We start from the raw sequence: 20,287 nt of genomic DNA on the forward strand, positions 1-20,287 counted from the left end.
AAGTAAGCAACTTATCATTTAGGCAATAGAACTCACTTTAATAGGTTGTGTAGTCACGGTGGAGAGTGACTTACTTACAGAATTTCACCTTCTTTTTTTATGTTTTTTATTTTTATAATTATTCTAACACGGAAAAAAAAAGTTATAAATCCCATTGAAGAAAAGAGGCTTATAGAAGTTGAATTCATTGCTTCCATGACACCAACTTCTAATAGTTAAAGTTTTATATAACTAGTGCTTTTATTTATTTATTTATTTATTTATTTTTATAGAAAGACTAAAACTTCCATGGAATATAAACAAAGACATTACATTATGGTGAAGAGCTTGTTTTAATAAACAATGATTCTTTTCTATTTAAATAGAAAAATCAACAATAGCAAGAGAATGTATAGCTAAAAGATGGACCGGTTTAGCTAGTGGTATTTGAATACCAATTTAATCATCTTTGATTTTGCCAATTTGTATTCAACTCAAACTCCTTCTCTGAAAAGGATACGTTGGCAACTTCTAATAGTTGAAGTTTAAATCAACTAGTGGTATTTGAATGGCGAAACTACATTATTGGTTCCTAAAGTTTGCCTATTGAGCGTTTTTAGTCCCTAAAGTTTCAATGGAACGCTATTAGTCCCTAAAGTTTTAAAACTAAACACAATTGCTCACTTCACTAACTTCCGTTAGTTTCTTCACTTGTCTAATGGAAGAATGAGTAGGCATATTTTTAATGATGTGGCAACCCTGTCATATCAGCTGCAATGTCTAAAAGTAAAATCGTTGCAATGAAACTTAAGTGGCTGAATCAAAATTTGACACTTCATTTAAAAATACAACCCAGAACCAAGTCACCAAAATTCTAACGAAACCATAAAATCTCTTTTCCTCTCTGGTACTCCTTTCTCTCTCTGTAAATTTTAGCCAAACATGAAACATCAGATAGATACAGCGAGACAAGGAGGACTCAAGACAGTAGCCACTTGATTTGGATCAAAGTCTCCGAAGACCTTCAGATCTTCAAAGAGAGGCAGCACACCTGAAGCCTTATAAGATCCTAAACTAAAACATTCACGAAGCCCAATTTTTAGCGTATAAATCTTAGGAAAGCAACGCTCAAAGAATTTACCTAGATTGTCATAGTTTTCTTGTTCAACTCAAGCTGACTTTTTGTGCAAAAATTAGGCCAATGATCAAGTCAAATACCAAGACAAATTATATAATATTAAAAAAAAAGAGAAATAGATGGAGAAAATGAAAGGGTCCTATTGGGTTATTAAGAAATTTAATTTTAAATGTTCACAGCAAGAGATCTGCTCCAGATATTGCATACATGTAGGACTATGTAGGCTGTGCACTGATGTATGGAACTCTCGCTTGTGGATCTCCTTGTCTTGCTGTCTTTAGAGATTTTTGACATGGATTTCATCGAAGTTACACACAGAGAGAATGAGAGCTAACGGAGAGAGAGGGGGGGATAGATTTTTGGGATTTTTTAAAATAAAAAATGTTGCCATGTCATTAAAAGTATTCCTACTCATTTTTCATTTAGATACATAAGCACAAAACTAACAGTAGTTAATAGAGAGACCAATTATGTTTAGTTTTGAAATTTTAGGGACTAATAGCGCTCAGTTGAAACTTTAGAGACTAAATGCACTCAGTACGTAAACTTCAAGGACTAATAATGTAATTTTACTTATTTGAATACCAATTTAATTGGCTTTGACTTACCAATTTTTATTCCACTCCAGTTACTTATCTGCAAAGGACACGTTACTGAACTGACTTTGGCTTTTATACTAATCTTAAACGCATGTATAGATATGAATGTAAATTTTTAATATGATTCTTTATGGGATATGATCAAAAAGTATAATGTAGAGTTTGTAGATTAATATATTTCTTATTTGAAATAATTAACTTTTCATCTACGTAAGTTTTCTTTAGTCTAACACATTTTTGGTTGTGTAGAACTTCATCCTTCCCTCCAATTAGTCATTTTGCTTTGATTGGAACACACAAAGATATTTTTTTTGTCCAAATGGGCAGATGAAAGTTCCATTCAATTTATTATATAGCGAATATGATTTAGTTTAGTATAATTATGCTAAAGAACTATTATTATGTATTCTTACAGATAAGCATGTGTTTGACAGTTCCTTATTGTTGTGTGAACGAGTAATTTTTAGGTTATCTAATAAATAAATTAAAAATTTATCACGAGTAGTTAGATCTTCTATCTTCTTAAAAAAAGGATCTTCTGCCTTGAGCAGAATTGTGTACCAACTACCTATACATATAATGAAATACTATTGTGTATGTTGAGTATATTTATTAATTATTATTTATATTTTGAGTGTTCAGTTAGATAATATGTCAACCTCGAAACCTAGTATTTTACGTAGAAAGGAATTTAAAAATGGGACTTGCAGGTTCATCAATTCTTTACTTCTTCTTACAATTTGTAAATGCTGGGTTATCTTTTGTTGCTTAGGATTTTAGCTTTGATCTCTGGTTTGTAATATTTTAAGGTCTTCCAATGACTGGACTAACGAGGCAAGTGACTGAATCAAATATAGATAACATGGCCTTTGCATTAAAATTTTGAATGAGTTAGCAATTCACGAGTAACTCAATGCAATATCCTATATATGTAATTATGTATCTTAGTTTCCAAGAGTCCATGTTCTCGTATTTTATATGTTTCATTCTTCACCTATTAGGATTTTATCTGCAACAACAGTGCAACATTTAGATTGTACGTTATTCCATAACACATTTAGTGACCGTTAGGGAAGCGCGTTTCCCAGGTGTTACGTTTTTAGTTTGTGGGTCCTGTGCATTGTTTGTGAGACTTAGAAATATTTTTTCAGCAAAAACAACTTTAAAACTGTGTCTTACGACACTATTCACACATTTAAAAATTATTTTGTTACAGTGTTTTCAGTTTTCAGTAATAAGTAGTATCCAAACAAACCCTTTGTCAGTGTAAAAACTCTTTTGGAAATTAATAGTAAAAGTTTTGTCATGTTGGTAGTTTATCCTTCTTGAATTTGCCTACTTTGGTAATTTAAGCTCTAAGGTCTGATATACTTGCTTCAGCAATGGCTTTAGGAATTTTTTGTAGGGTGATTATTTTAAAACTTAAATTATACAAAATCTAATAAAAAGAGAGTTTCTTAGATTGACAAACACACACACACACACACAAATACATAAAGGGTAAGTTTGCTATTAGCTTTAACTTTTAGTTTTTAACTTTTATGTACAATTTTATAAAACCTCATTTTTTCTAGCCTTTTCTGACTTTTTAAAATTTTTTCAAGATACAAGTATATTTTAGCACATTTTCAGTAAAATGTTTTCAACAAAAAACTAGATAAGCTATTTCCAAATGGACACAAAATCTTACAATTTTCTTTTACGAGTTTTTGTATTTTGAAGTCGTTGCATGATATTATTAATGCTGTAAGTTACATCGCTTTCAAAAATTTAGTTCGATAGAAATTTTCTAATGCTTTTCCTTTTTGTTTGTAATGGCCTAATATATTATTATTAAAAGGACCAAAGATTAAGGACAAAGTTTGAGTACAGACTTAGTTGTAACCTAAAACTATAACTCTCGTTGAACAAATTAATATGACTACATATTTTGAAAATCTAATTATTGAATTGCACGTTCTTTATGTTTTTAAAACACATGCCAAATTTCAAGCCAATCGAATGTTTTTTATTTATAATTTTAAACTACAAAAACTCGAAATTTAAATATTTGATGGATGACATAGCTATTAATTTTTGATCTTATTGAAATTTTACAAGTATAAAAGATATAAAAAGAAAATGTAATATAATGGTGGATTTGTCAAAATTCACACCAAATAAAAAAAAAAAAAAATAGCGTTTTAGCCTTAGTCTACAACTAAGTTTGTTGTCAAGTTTTATCCAAAGTTTAATTATATTGGGTCTAAAAAAATTTAGGATGGTCACAAATTTTTTTTAAAGGTAAAAAAATTATAAAACTTTTAAAATTTATACATAATAATTTCTTTCCAATTCATAGTGATCCTGTAACCACTCTGACTTTAATGTGTAGCCACCCCTAAAAGGCTTAGTTTCTTCCTTCAATAAAAAAAACTCTTATATGCTTAGCAAAAAAAACAAAAATCATGATCTCCTATAGTCTAATGCCTTTAAATTTAGAACCAAAAGATACGTATAGTCGCTTGATCCATAAGTGAAATCGAACCAGCATCGTCATGGAAGATATTTTGATAAATTTAAGTAAAATCTCATCATATCCATCTAAAACAAGTAGAGCTAGTCTGGTCTGCTCACTAATCAAACATGATATCCCTGAATCTTTTTTTATAAGTAAACATGATATTCCTATATCATCCAACACATCATCTTTCAAAATTACACTTTATCCTTTTAAAAAATTACAATAATTATCTCAACATTATATTTAGGAAAAATTATACTTTATCTATAAAATAGGGTGCCAAATGTTACAGGGATAATAATTTAGGAAGAATAAGTGTGTACTTTCATAGTTTAGTGGGGTAAGTGTCACGTAGATAACAATTTAGGGGTAAGTGTAAAAATGGGTATAATTTAGAGGGGTAAAATCTAATTTCTCCTTATGTTTTATTTTGATATAGATGGTTTAGATCTATATTCAGAATTTAAAGTTTAAAAGATGTTTTACAAATAAATGAAAAATACTCCAATTAATGTATTAGAGTATATAAACAATATTGGCTTCCTAGAACTTCTCATTCCCTCTGGGCCTCTCTCTAGCCTAGAGCATGTAGAAACCTCAAAGTGGTTGCTTACAAGATTCTAACCTTTCCAGGTCTGTCAATCAGATCGTGGTATGGATTTTTCTTGTTTTTTCTTTTTGACTTTTTGAGTCTTACTTTGTGTATGGGTTATTTTATTTTGGTGGATAGTTTTCTACTAGTGTAATTTAATGGAATCAGACATGGAGGAACTGTGGAAGAGGTTCCGTTTATGGGAAGAGGAGGTGGTTGAAATGGTGATTAAATCAAAGGAAGTTGCATACTCCCAGAAGCATGCTCAGTTCAGTGTTCTAGCAAAACTTCAGATCAATGAGGATTATAATAAAGAAGCTTTTAAAGCTACTGCTATATAGTTGTGGTACTGCTCAAGTTGGGTTTCAATCACTGAAGTGGGAAACAACCTATAAATGGCCATTTTTTTAGTAAGAGAGTGATATGGAGGAGATTATAGCTAAAGGCCCTTGGTCATTTAATAACCGTCTCATTCTTCAGAAAAGATTCCATGGTGATACTAGTCCCAGTGGTGTGAAGTTTCACAATGCTCAATTTTGGATTTGTGTTTTTAATATTCCCATTAAAAGCATGAATAGAGACATCGGCATTTGATTGGGAAATGAGATTGGTGACTTAGTCACAGTCGATGTTCTTACCAAACCTTTGATTGATGCAAGGAAAGATTTTGCAAATTGAAGGTGTTGGGTTAAGATAGCTTGACCCCGGTTAATTAATACAATTACCCAAGTTGATTAATTAGGTTAAATTGCATGCAAATTGTTGAGGCACTAACGAATCACTAAAAATACTAAATGCAACGGAAATTAAAAGGTGATTTGTTAACAAATGAGGAAAACCTCTTGCAAAGCAAAAACCCCACCGAGTGAATTTAACGTTACCACTCTCAAGAATCCACTAATCAATAATCAAGCGGTTATAAGTATAAGGAATCTTATCACTACCTTGGCTTATGCCAAAATACCAACCTACAGTTGAACTTGAACATTCACTCCAATATCCAATTAGACTTGATCTTGTAGTAGTCTTCTTTCCTTTGCTGTACAAATCTCCAATCTGTGACTAACTCCTTTGCAAGGATCCCAGTGCGTGACTAACTCCACAGCAACCCTTTGATTGTTGTAGTTGATTTGCAACAGTTTTACATAGAAACACTAATAAGATCTTCAATGTTGGTACTAGAGAATTTGCTTGGTTATAGAATCCAAAGGCGTACAAGAAAAAACAAAAAGAACTCTTTCTTCTGTAAGAGGTTGCTAGGGTTTCAAAAAGAAAACCTTATGAAACTTTCTAGGGTTAGGGTTTTCTTTCTCCACCTCCTTATTTAAATAGGAGCTTAATGGGCCTTTGAAATAGGCTCTCCTATTCCAATTAGGTTTACACAAATCTTGAGCTTTCTTTGTCCTATAAAGATTATACAAACTCATAAACAAATAGTCTTTTAGAATTAATATTGCAGGCTATATCAAAAATTCCATAAGCTCAATAGATTGAGAGGTATTGAGATAGGTATCGAGCTTTAATAAATCTCAATAGATCGATAGGTATCGAGGAGGTATTGGGACCTACAGATTTAACTTTTTTTGAGCAGTTCTTGAGTAATTTTCATGCCTTCAATGTAACCACTTGTAATGATCATCTTGAACTTACTTAGATTTATCCAAATACAAATAAAGTACGTTTTGTCATAAGATATGCCAATTACATAAAAATATGGACCTAACAGAAGGGTTTAATGTTGGCTAGGTTTGTTTTTAGTATGAGAGACTACCTATTTTTTGTTATAGGTGTGGTATTCTCAGTCACAATGTCCCCAAAGAAAAACAAAGTGGTTGTTGACGAAGGATGGGAATTTTCAATAAGGACGTTGGTTGCAAGCAATGACATTAAGACCAAACAGCACAGGCAATAATAGTCCACCAGGTTCTTCGGGATGATGAGGGTACAACAGCTTCGAATGTTGATCCCTACATTCATGGGGATAACAGCTCATCTCATTTGGAAGTATGAGCCTATTTCAAATTCAAATTTTAGAACTGACTCAAAGAAATGTAGCGACCAAGATAGAGGAGATTTTTTTGAATAAGCCAATTTCACAAGGGATTCAGATCCCTAAGATTTCCTATGGTACTTTACCAATAGATTTACTTAAATCTTAACCACTCTTTTATGATTTAGGGGTTGAGATTCTATCATGTTAGTATTTCACTAACAATACTCTTTAAATAATAAAATAATATTACAAACAAAATAATTAAGAGACTTGCGATAAGGATGGGGTGGAATTTCTATTTGTGATGTAGGCACTTGCATATGGGTGGTAAGGTTGAAGAAGGTTAATCATGTACATTATTTTTTACACTCACAAACTTTTAAATTTTTTTTTTTTGATAAGATTGACACTTACAACTTTTTTTTTTTTTTTTTGGCTGAAGATTGACACTTACAACTTAGAACTTAGAACTTAGAACAAGATACATGATCATAAATTTGCCAACACTAAACCTTATAGTTACACTAAAAAAAGAATTCTTCAAAAAAAAAAAAAGTTACCACTAAAAAATGCATTAAAAATAGGTCCCACTAACATAAACACTCATAAAACACATGCCCACAAGCATAAATGCCCATAGACACTGAGCTGAAGGAATCCACAGATACGAACACTTAGAAGTTGTAAAATTCATCACCGCGTACCCTTGGTGCGGTGGTTACTCTATAAGTATAAATGCTTGTGAGGTGTGGAGGGCAAGGGCTAAGATTCAAATCTTAAGGAGGGAGCTTCACATATATATACACTTAGATTATGTTAGAGTAGAAATTTTATTTTGTATAAAAAAAAAAAAAGGGTTGTAAAATTCAGCTTGAATCACAATATCAGGTTTCTTCCCATGTATATGCATGTATCTCTCACCCAAAAAAAAAAAAAAGGTTCTTCCTATGTCGAGAACACAATAACTTTCAACAAATCACTAGATTGTTGATATAAATTGAAACATCACCTTTTAATCTCTGAAATTATGTGACATCCGCTTTAAGTTTGACTTTTGACTTTTCTTTGATTTTGTATTATCTAGGTTTTTGTGTGTGTGTGTGTGTGTGTGGTGGTGGTGGTGGTGGTGGTGGGCTTTTGATATTGCTAGCGAGAATTGGGTTTTTAGTGTTGCCAATAAGAATTGGACTTTTTGATATTGCCAGTAAGAACTAGGCTTTTTGACATTGCTAGTAAGAATTGGGCTTTTAATGTTTCCAATGAGAATTGAGCTTTTTGATATTGCCAGTGAGAACTAGACTTTTAATGTTGCCAATGAAAATTGGGCTTTTCAAATATTGCCAAGCATTATTATTCTTGAGCTTTAAAAAGAATGGGATTTGAACTCGTACAATAAAGTAATTTGGGGGATAAGTCTGAATTATAGGCTTCACAAAAATATTGGGCCCTATAATGTTTTATATTTGTAGCCTAATTTTGTGGTAGCAAGAAAAATAGTTGTGGGCTAGCATAATGATAGGGCAAAAATATTTGGAGAAGCCCAATAATTTGTTTGTGATGTTTGAAAATAAATGGGTGGTATTTATGTAAAAATAGGTGTAAAAAAAAAAAGTATCCTAATAGAGATAAACCCTTCAAACTCCTCATATATTTTTATATGGAGTGTGAATTTTGAAAATCTAATTGTTGGATTGCATGTTCTTATTATATCCTTCATACTTGCAAAATTTCAAAAAGATCAAAAATCAATTGTTATGTCCTTCATAGTTACTAACAATCAAAAGAAAAGAGTAATGTAAAAGATAATCAATTATATCTTTCATGTTTGCTTTTAAAAGATAATCTCAAATCCATAAGGTTCCTTGAATCCAAAAGGAAAAAAAGGTCTAGAATCCACTAGAAAATAGAAAGATAATAGTCTCAATTTAATTTATTGATTAAATAATGTTAAAAAAACGTTTATAAACTTAGATGCCTATTTAAAGGCTTTGTAAAACTTGACATATAAGAAAATATATTCTAAAACATATCCTAATTAATACCTAACCATTATGGGAACCAAATTTGACTTTAAAAAAAAGCACAAACAAGCAAATAAAAATCTTGAACCTAAAATTCTGAAAATTGCCATTAAAAATCAAAATTAACAAATTATAAAAATTAAATAGTACATTATGTCCTAAAGCGTTTATCTGTTTATGCTTTTGTAATGACCTAAAGTTGTTGTGGAAGCAAGAAATTAGCCCTAGCTTAATGACTTGCCTATAATCACAATTAATTTTTATTATGGGCTTAATACAATCCGCAACGGGAGATTTGAACAAGAAATAGATAATTCTCTGCTTTATAAAATTGTGTCAAAGACTTTATTCATACGATTATTTTGTTACATTCCTCACTCAGTGTTTCGCTCCTCTCTTTTTCTTTCTTCTATCTTTCTACTTTAATTAACTATCCAAAAACTACTTCGTTTATTTGTCTTCTTTCTTTTTATACTCTTCCTCTTTCTTCTTCTTTATCCTTATCTTTTGCTTAATTCTCTTCATTTTCTTCTCCAGCCTATGTCATAGTAGGTGTTGTCCTAGTACAGTTAGGCAGCCTTTTGTCCCATCAGACTCTTCTTTTCTTGAGGTTATGATGAACAAATATTTTTGAGACCTTTTGTTTTATTCTGATATGTTATCTATTGCATTAAATGCAACTGTGTCAAGTGGGTTGCTGTGAATTCATCAGGAAGATCTTGAAGGACATCCTTAGATATTTTGCGCACACCCTAGCAAGATGTCTTTGATAGCTTGAAACATGGATTGGTGTGGGCAATGTGATCAATTGGCTTTTATCTTGGGCGACTCTAGTGGTTTAGTCATGCTCAGACTTAGGGTGATGCGTCCTATTAGGTCAGATTCTGAGGTTTGAGATCTTGAGGGTGTTTATGATGACTTCTTGTTTACCTTTGTGCTCCAGGGTAAGCGTCTTCGTAGTAGGGCCCATATCTTGGAGCGATATGTTCTAGGCTCTTTCTAATCTAAGGCCCAATGCTTACTTGGGTTTTATGTACCACTTCCCTATAATTGTCATTTGATCCCAACTACATACATGTGGACATAGACAATTATCCACCGTTTAGAACCACAGAAGAATATAAGAAAGTTGTTGAGGAGCAATTGGTCCATTTTGCTAATTCAAAGATGACAATCATATATTCTTTCTAGTCAATACCATCTTTAAGAGTCTCGACCAATGGCAAAGTTTAGTTTAGGGGGGTAAGATTAAAAGTAAAAATAATCTAAATATGCTAATCAACAACAAATTGACAATAAAAATGAAAGAAACAACTGTAAACAAATGTAATTACAAGTATATGTTTCGTATCATTAAAAAAAATAATAATAATAACCAATTCATAGTTACTAACAATCAAAAGAAAAGAGTAATGTAAATACACAAAATTTAGACATCTAATTCATTCATTAAAATAAACTAAGAAAATAGATTAATCTAAAAGTATTAAGAGTATAGCAAATACTGTTTATAAATTATAAAAAAGGAAAAAAAAAAAGAGAGACTATAGCAAATACCTGTAAAGTTTTATACATATTTCACTAACTTGATTGCTTCTTAATTTATGTAGAATTCAACATTTATTTTGCTATCATTTTAAGAATTTAAAATTTGAGTTTATAGCAAAAATTCAAACTTGAAACAGTTAAAAAGTCAAGAGGCAGAGGAGAAGAAAATACAATGAGGGGTTGGAGGCTCTATGGTTTTGGTATCGAATAAGAAGATTAAGTATTTTTTTAATGCATATGGGACCCACTAATTGAATTGTGTGATAAAAAAATGATTATCTTGAATTGTTCACGGCAGTCTATTACCTAATTTAGATTAGATTAGAATAAAATTTTTATCTTATATAAAAATAAAAAATGGCATTTCACTATTCATTTAACTATTATTATCATAATTATAATATATATATATATATATATATTGTGGGGTCAACGAATTTGGCAACCCTGGCTCACTTTATACTAAGCCCAAGGCCCACGCTGAGGAGGAAGAAATGCCCAAGGACGAACGAAGAAAGCCCAAATGGCCTAAAACATCGCCGAGGACGATCCTATTCTCGGCCATCCCAGATCCTAGAAGGGAAGAACGGCATGCCATCGAAGGCAACCTCCCAGAGCGTCCCAAGAAAAAGGACAAGTACAGTAGGACAACCATGGGAGCATGGTGTAGGAGCAATTTTAGGAAATACTGTCACCTCCGCATTAAATGCCCCCAGGTAACGTTCTGGCCGCATTAATGAGGAAATGACCCTTGAGTAGTGCTGTCATGGTTGTTGCAACTCACAGAAGGTTTGAAAATGTGACTGATGGGACAAGCACTCAAGTAGTGACCTGCACGATCAACAGATGGAGAGCCAAGATCGATTGGAAGGGGAGGTATAATGTGAGAAATCCTCCAGGAAAGGGGGATCGGGAATTAGAAGGAGATAATACGAGAGCAATCTACATGATCTTGGGAACCTTTGTTACTGAGCACTGAAAAAAAATAATAAGAACAACAACTTCCTCAAAAGAAATGCCCGAGGACAGAATTTCATACTTTAGTCCACGCCCTTGTTATTCAACCCACTCGTAACCATGTCTAGTCGTTGTAACCTTCACTAAGGTTTAGTTCTTAAACCCATCCTCTATAAATTTATTGTATTGGGCTAGTTGGGTCTGAGTTCGCTCATCTAACAGAAGAAGTGCTCAAACGCAGTCCCTACATATATATATATATATATATATATATATATATATTCATTTATGAGATAAGCAAGAAATTCAAATGCTTGAATAGTGAAATGGATAAAAAAAAGTTAAATGTGGGACGAGATTAAAAATTCAGAAAAAAAAAAAATGATCAGGTTGGTTTGGTGCGCTAGGAAAGTTCTCAACTCTCAACTCTCAACTCTCAACCATCCAATTAAACGTTCATGCGAACGTACCCAAAAAAAAAAAAAAAAAAGTTGCAGCTAACAAATTTGGAACAACTCTCAACCATCCCATTAAACTTTCATATATACGAGCGTACCCAACCAAAAAAAAAAAAAAAAAAAAAAAAAAAAAAAAAAAAATTGCAGCTAACAAATTTTGAAAATGACTTGTTCACAGGTTTTTCACCTTCTTAAAGTAAGCAACTTATCATTTAGGCAATAGAAGTCACTTTAATTGGTTGTCTAGTCACGGTGGAGAGTGACTTACAGAATTTAACCTTCTTCTTCTTCTTTTTTATTTTTTATTTTTATAATTATTCTAACTCGGAAAAAAAAAAATGTTATAAATCTCATTGAAGAAAAGAGGCTTATAGAAGTTGAATTCATTGCTTCCACGACACCAACTTCTAATAGTTAAAGTTTTATATAACTAGTGGTTTTTTTTTTTTTTTTTTTTTTTTTTTTTTTTTTTTTAATTATAGAAAGACTAAAACTTTCATGAAATATAAACAAAGACATTACATTATGGTGAAGAGCTTGTTTTAATAAACAATGATTCTTTTCTATTTAAATAGAAAAATCGACAATACCAAAAACATGTTTAGCTAAAAGATAGACCAATTTAGCTAGTGGTATTTGAATATTAATTTAATCATCTTTGATTTAGCCAATTTGTATTCAACTCCAACTCCTTCTCTGAAAAGGATACGTTGGCAACTTCTAATAGTTGAAGTTTAAATCAACTAGTGGTATTTGAATGGCGAAATTATATTATTGGTCCCTAAAGTTTGTCTATTGAGCGCTTTTAATCCTTGAAGTTTCAATGGAGCGCTATTAGTTCCTAAAGTTTTGAAACTAAACACAATTGCTCACTTCACTAACTTCCGTTAGTTTCTTTACTTGTCTAACGGAAGAATGAGTAGGCATAATTTTAATGATGTGACAACCCTGTTATATCAGCTGCAATGTCTAGAAGTAAAATCATTGCAATGTAACTTAAGTGGCTAAATCAAAATTTGACACTTCATTTAAAAATACAACCCAAAACCAAGTCACCAAAATTCTAACGGAACCTTAAAATCTCTTTTCCTCTCTGGTACTCCTTTCTCTCTCTGTAAATTTTAGCCAAACATGAAAGATCAGATAGATACGGCGAGACAAGGAGGACTCAAGACAGTAGCCACTTGATTTGGATCAAAGTCTTCGAAGACCTTCAGATCTTCAAAGAGAGGCAACACACCTGAAGCCTTATAAGATCCTAAACTAAATTCACGAAGCCCAATTTTTAGCGTATAAATCTCAGGAAAGCAACGCTCAAAGAATTTACCTAGATTGTCATAGTTTTCTTGTTCAGCTCAAGTTGACTTTTTGCACAGATATTAGGCCAATGATCAAGTCAAATACCAAGACAAATTATATAATATTTAAAAAAGAGAGAAATAGATGGAGAAAATGAAAGGGTCCTATTGGGTTATTGAGAAATTTAATTTTAAATGTTCACAACAAGAGATTTGCTCCAAATATTGCATACATGTAGGACTATGTAGGCTATGCACTGATGTACGGAACTCTCGCTTGCGGATCTCCTTGTCTTGCTGTCTCTAGAGATTTTTAACATGGGTTTCATCGAAGTTACACAGAGAGAGAATGAGAGCTAACGGAGAGAGAGAGGGGTAAACGGAGAGGATAGATTTTTGGGATTTTTTTTAAATAAAAAATGTTGTCATGTCATTAAAGGTATGCCTACTCATTTTTCCATTAGACATATAAGCACAAAACTAACAGTAGTTAATAGAGAGACCAATTGTGTTTAGTTTTGAAACTTTAGGAACTAATAGCGCTCAATTGAAACTTTAGGGATTAAATGTGCTTAGTAGGTAAACTTCAAGGACTAATAATGTAATTTTGCTTATTTGAATACCAATGTAATCGGCTTTGACTTATTCAATTTTTATTCAACTCCAGTTACTTATCTGCAAAGGACACGTTACTGAACTGACTTTGGCTTTTATGCTAATCTTAAACGCATGTATAGATATGCATGTAAATTTTTAATATGATTCTTTATGGGATATGATCAAAAAGTATAATGTGGAGTTTGTAGATTAATATATTTCTTATTTGAAATAATTTACTTCTTATCTACGTAAGTTTTCTTTAGTCTAACACTTTTTCTGTTGTGTAGAACTTCATCCTTCCTTCCAATTAGTCATTTTGCTTTGATTGGAACACACAAAGATATTTTTTTGTCCAAATGGGCAGATGAAAGTTCCATTCAATTTATTATATAGCGAATATGATTTAGTTTAGTATAATTATGCTAAAGAACTATTATTATGTATTCTTACAGATAAGCATGTGTTTGACAGTTCCTTATTGTTGTGTGAACGAGTAATTTTTAGGTTATCTAATAAATAAATTAAAAATTTATCACGAGTAGTTAGATCTTCTATCTTCTTAAAAAAAGGATCTTCTGCCTTGAGCAGAATTGTGAACCTACTACCTATACATATAATGAAATACTATTGTGTATGTTGAGTATATTTATTTATTATTATTTATATTTTGAGTGTTCAGTTAGATAATATGTCAACCTCGAAACCTAGTATTTTACGTAGATAGGAATTTGAAAATGGGACTTGCAGGTTCATCAATTCTTTACTTCTTCTTACAATTTGTAAATGCTGGGTTATCTTTTGCTGCTTAGGATTTTAGCTTTGATCTCTGGTTTGTAATATTTTAAGGTCTTCCAATGACTGGACTAACGAGGCAAGTGACTGAATCGAATATAGATAATATGGCCTTTGCATTAAAATTAGGAATGAGTTAGCAAATCACGAGTAACTCAATGCAATATCCTATATATGTAATTATGTATCTTAGTTTCCAAGAGTCCATTTTTTCGTATTTTATATGTTTCATTCTTCGCCTATCAGGATTTTATATGCAACAGTGCAACATTTAGATTGTACGTTATTCCATAACACATTTAGTGACCGTTAGGGAAGCGCGTTTCCCAGCGGTTACATTTTTAGTTTGTGGGTCCTTTGCATTGTTTATGAGACTTACAAATACTTTTTCAGTAAAAACAATTTTAGAACTGGGTCCTATGACACTATTCACACATTTAAAAATTATTTTGTTACAATATTTTCAGTTTTTAGCAATAAGCGATATCCAAGCAGATCCTTAATCAGTGTAAAAACTCTTTTAGAAATTACTAGTAAAATTTTTGTCATGTTGGTAGTTTATCCTTCTTGAATTTGCCTACTTCAGTAATTTAAGCTCTAAGGTTCGATATACTCGCTTTAGCAACGGCTTTAGGAATTTTTTGCAGGTGATTATTATAAAACTTAAATTATACAAAATCTAATAAAAAGAGAGTTTTGTATATTGAGCCAAAAAAAAAAAAAAAAAAAAAAAAAAAAAAACCACACACACACACACACACACACACAAATACATAAAGGGTAAGTTTGCTATTAGCTTTAACTTTTATGTACAATTTTATAAAACCTCGTTTTTTCCAGCCTTTTTTGACTTTTTAAAATTTTTTCAAGGTAAAAGTATACTTTAACACATTTTCAGCAAAAAGTTTTGAACAAAAAACTAGATAAGCTATTTCCAAATGGACGCAAAATCTTACAATTTTCTTTTACGAGTTTTTGTATTTTGAAGTCGTTGCATGATATTATTAATGCTGTAAGTTACATTGCTTTCAAAATCTTAGTTCGATAAAAATTTTCTTATGCTTTTCCTTTTTGTTTGTAATGGCCTAATATATTATTATTACAAGGACCAAAGATTAAGGACAAACTTTGACTGCAAACTTAGTTGTAACCTAAAACTATAACTCTCGTTGAACAAATTAACATGACTACATATTTTGAAAATCTAATTGTTAAATTGCATGTTCTTTATGTTTTTAAAACACATATCAAATTTCAAGCCAATCAGATGTTTTTAATTTTTTAATTTTAAACAACAAAAACTCGAAATTTAAATATTTGATTGATGACATACCTATTGGTCTTTGATTTTATTGAAATTTTGCAAGTATAGAAGATATAAAAAGAAAATGTAATATAATGGTGGATTTGTCAAAATTCACACCAAATAAAAAATATAAGAAATTAGGTGGAGTTTTAGCCTTAGTCTACAACTAAGTTTGTTGTCAAGTTTTGTCCAAAGTTTAATTATATTGGGCCTAAAAAAAATTTGGTAAAAAAATTTTGGATGGTCAAAATTTTTTTTTAAAGGTAAAAAAATTATAAAATTTTTAAAATTTATATATAATAATTTTTTTTTCCAAATCATAGTGATCCTGACTTCAATGTGTAGCCACCCCTAAAAGGCTTAGTTTCTTCCTTCAAAAAAAAAAAAAAAACTCTTATATGCTTAGCAAAAAGAGCAAAAATCATGATCTCCTATAGTCTAATGCCTTTAAATTTAGAACCAAAAGATACATATAGTCGCTTGATCCATAAGTGAAATCGAACCAGCATCGTCATGGTCTAGATATTTTGATAAATTTAAGTAAAATCTCATCATATCCATCTAAAACAAGTAGAGCTAGTCTAGTCTGCTCACTAATCAAACATGATATCCCTGTATCTTTTTTTATAAGTAAACATGATATTCCTATATCATCCAACACATCATCTTTCAAAATTACACTTTATCCTTTTAAAAAATTACAATAATTATCTCAACATTATATTTAGGGAAAATTATACTTTATCTATGAAATAGGGTGCCAAATGTTACAGGGATAATAATTTAGGAAGAATAAGTGTGTACTTTCATAGTTTAGTGGGGTAAGTGTTGCGTAGATAATAATTTAGGGGTAAGTGTAAAAATGGGTATAATTTAGAGGGGTAAAATCTAATTTCTCCTTATGTTTTATTTTGAGATAGATGGTTTAGATTTATTTTCAGAATTTAAAGTTTTAAAAAATGTTTTACAAATAAATGAAAAATACTCCCATTAATGTATTAGAGTATATAAACAATATTGGCTCCCTAGAACTTCTCATTCCCTCTGGGCCTCTCTCTAGCCTAGAGCATGTAGAAACCTCAAAGTGGTTGCTTACAAGATTCTAACCTTTCCAGGTCTGTCAATCAGATCGTGGTATGGATTTTTCTTGTTTTTTCTTTTTGACTTTTTGAGTCTTACTTTGTGTATGGGTTATTTTATTTTGGTGGATAGTTTTCTACTAGTGTAATTTAATGGAATCAGACATGGAGGAACTGTGGAAGAGGTTCCGTCTATGCGAAGAGGAGGTGGTTGAAATGGTGATTAAATCAAAGGAAGTTGCATACTCCCAGAAGCATGCTCAGTTCAGTTTTCTAGCAAAACTTCAGATCAATAAGGATTATAATAAAGAAGCTTTTAAACCTACTGTTATATAGTTGTGGCACTGCTCAAGTTGGGTTTCAATCACTGAAGTGGGAAACAACCTATACATGGCCATTTTTTTAGAAAGAGAGTGATATGGACGAGATTATAGCTAAAGGCCCTTGGTCATTTAATAACCGTCTCATTCTTCAGAAAAGATTCCATGGTGATACTAGTCCCAGTGGTGTGAAGTTTCACAATGCTCAATTTTGGATTTGTGTTTTTAATATTCCCATTAAAAGCATGAATAGAGACATCGGCATTTGATTGGGAAATGAGATTGGTGACTTAGTCGCAGTCGATGTTCTTACCAAACCTTTGATCGATGCGAGGAAAGATTTTGTAAATTGAAGGTGTTGGGTTAAGATAGTTTGACCCTGGTTAATTAATATAATTAGCCAAGTTGATTAATTAGGTTAAATTGCATGCAAATCGTGAAGGCACTAACAAATCACTAAAAATACTAAATGCAACGGAAATTAAAAGGTGATTTGTTGACAAATAGAGAAAACCTCTTGTAAAGCAAAAACCCCACTAAGTGAATTTAAGGTTACCATTCTCAACAATCCACTAATCAATAATCTAGTGGTTATAAGTAAAAGAAATCTTACCACTGCCTTGACTTATCCCAAAATACCAACCTACAGTTGAACTTGAACCTTCACTCCAATACCTAATTGGACTTGATCTTGTATTAGCCTTCTTCCCTTTGCTGCACAAATCTCCAATCTGTGACTAGCTATTTTGCAAGGATCCCAATGCCTGATTAACTCCACAGCAACCCTTTGATTGTTGTAGTTGATTTGCAACAGTTTCACATAGAAATACCAATAAGATCTTCAATGTTGGTACTAGAGAATTTGCTTGGTTATAGAATCCAGAGGCGTACAAGAAAAAACAACAAGAACTCTTTCTTCTGTAAGAGGAAGTTAGGGTTTCAAAAAGAAAACCTTATAAAGGTTTCTAGGGTTAGGGTTTTCTTTCTCCACCTCCTTATTTAAACAGGAGCTTAATGGGCCTTTTAAATAGGCTCTCCTATTCCAATTAGGTTTACACAAATCTTGAGCTTTCCTAGTCCTATAAAGATTATACAAATCCATAAACAAATAGTCTTTTAGAATTAATATTGTAGGCTATATCAAAAATTCGGTAAGCTCGATAGATCGAGAGGTATTGAGACAGGTATCAAGCTTTAATAAATCTCGATAAATCGACAGGTATCGAAGAGGTATCGGGACCTACAGATTTAGCTTTTTTTGAGTAGTTCTTGAGTAATTTTCATGTCTTCAATGTAATCACTTGTAATGATCATCTTGAACTTACTTAGATTTATCCAAACACAAGTAAAACGCATTTTGTCATAGGATATGTCAATTATATAAAAATATGGACCTAACAGAAGGGTTGAATGTTGGCTAGGTTTGTTTTTAGTATGAGAGACTACCTATTTTTTGTTATAGGTGTGGTATTCTCAGTCACAATGTCCCCAAAGAAAAACAAAGTGGCTGTCGACGAAGGATGGGAATTTTCAATAAGGACATTAGTTGCGAGTAGTGACATTAAGAACAAATGGCACAGGCAACAGTCCACTAGGTTCTTCGGGATGATGAAGGTACAATGGCTTCGAACGTTGATCCCTTCATTCATGGGGATAACGGCTCATCTCATTTGGAAGTATGAGCCTATTTCAAATTCAAATTTTAGAACTATCTCAAAGAAATGTAGTGACCAAGATAGAGGAGATTTTTTGAATAAGCCAACTTCACAAGGGATTCAGATCCTCAAGATTTCCTATGGTACTTTACCAATAGATTTACTTAAATCTTAACCACTCTTTTATGATTTAAGAGTCGAGATTCTATCATGTTATTATTTCACTAACAATACTCTTCAAATAATAAAATAATATTACAAACAAAATAATTTAGAGACTTGTTCTATTTGTGATGTAGGTGCTTGCATATGGGTAGTAAGGTTGAAGAAGGTTAATCATGTACTTTATTTTTTACACTCACAAACTTTTTAAAATATTTTTTTTTTGATAAGATTGACACTGACAACTTTTTTTTTTTTTTTGGCTGTAGACTGACACTTACAACTTAGAACTTAGAACAAGATACCTGATCATAAATTTGCCAACACTAAACCTTATAGTTACACTAAAAAAAGAATTCCTCAAAAAAATAAAAAAAAGTTACGACTAAAAAATGCATTAAAAATAGGACCCACTAACATAAACACTCATAAAACACATGCCCACAAGCATAAATGCCCATAGACACTTAGCCAAAGGAATCACTACAAAAAACGCGGGCTATAGCCGCGTTTTTTTTTAGCCACGTTTACAAAAAACGCAGCTATAAGGGATCTATAGCCGCGTTTCTAAGAAACGCGGCTAAAGCCACATACTATAGCCGCGTTTTCTAAAAACGCCACTATAGCTAACTTAAAACGAAGCTAAAGATAAGCTGTAGCCGCGTTTAAAAAATGCTGCTATAGGTCCAACCGAATAATTTTTTAAGGTGGACTTATAGCCGCGTTTTTGTGTTTTAAAAAGCGGCTAAAGGTTACCTACAGCCGCGTTTTTCAAAAAACGCAGCTATAGGTAACCTGTAGCTGTGTTTTTTGAATTAAAAACGCGGCTACGGGTCACCTTTAGCCGCGTTTTTACATAGAAAAAAGACAGCTATAGGTCTTGTAAAAATTTTTTAAGGGCCTACCTATAGCCGCCTGTAGCTGTGTTTTTTCTTTTTTAAAACGCGGCTATAGGTAGCGCTTAAAAAAAAAAAAAAAAATTTCCTGAAGCTTCCCACGTACACTACCTTTCACACCTACACCCCCCCTTTCCCACCTACCCCCACTTACTCTCTTTTCTTTCTTTTCCCTTTCTTTCTTCAGTCTTCAGGTGGTTCGTTCTTTCTTTTTTTTCTTTTTCTTTTTCTTTCTTCCTTCTTCACATCTGGGTAAGTCTTTTTTTTTTTTTTTTTTTTCGTTTTTCTTTCTTCCTTCACATCTAGGTACCTTTTTTTTTTTTTTTTTTGTTCCTTTTTCTTTCTTCCTTCTTCACAGGTTTGTGTTCTTTTTTGTTTCTCAGCTTGTGCT

Source organism: Quercus robur, chromosome 8 (genome assembly GCF_932294415.1).
Source record: "Quercus robur chromosome 8, dhQueRobu3.1, whole genome shotgun sequence".
Taxonomy (NCBI): domain Eukaryota; kingdom Viridiplantae; phylum Streptophyta; class Magnoliopsida; order Fagales; family Fagaceae; genus Quercus; species Quercus robur.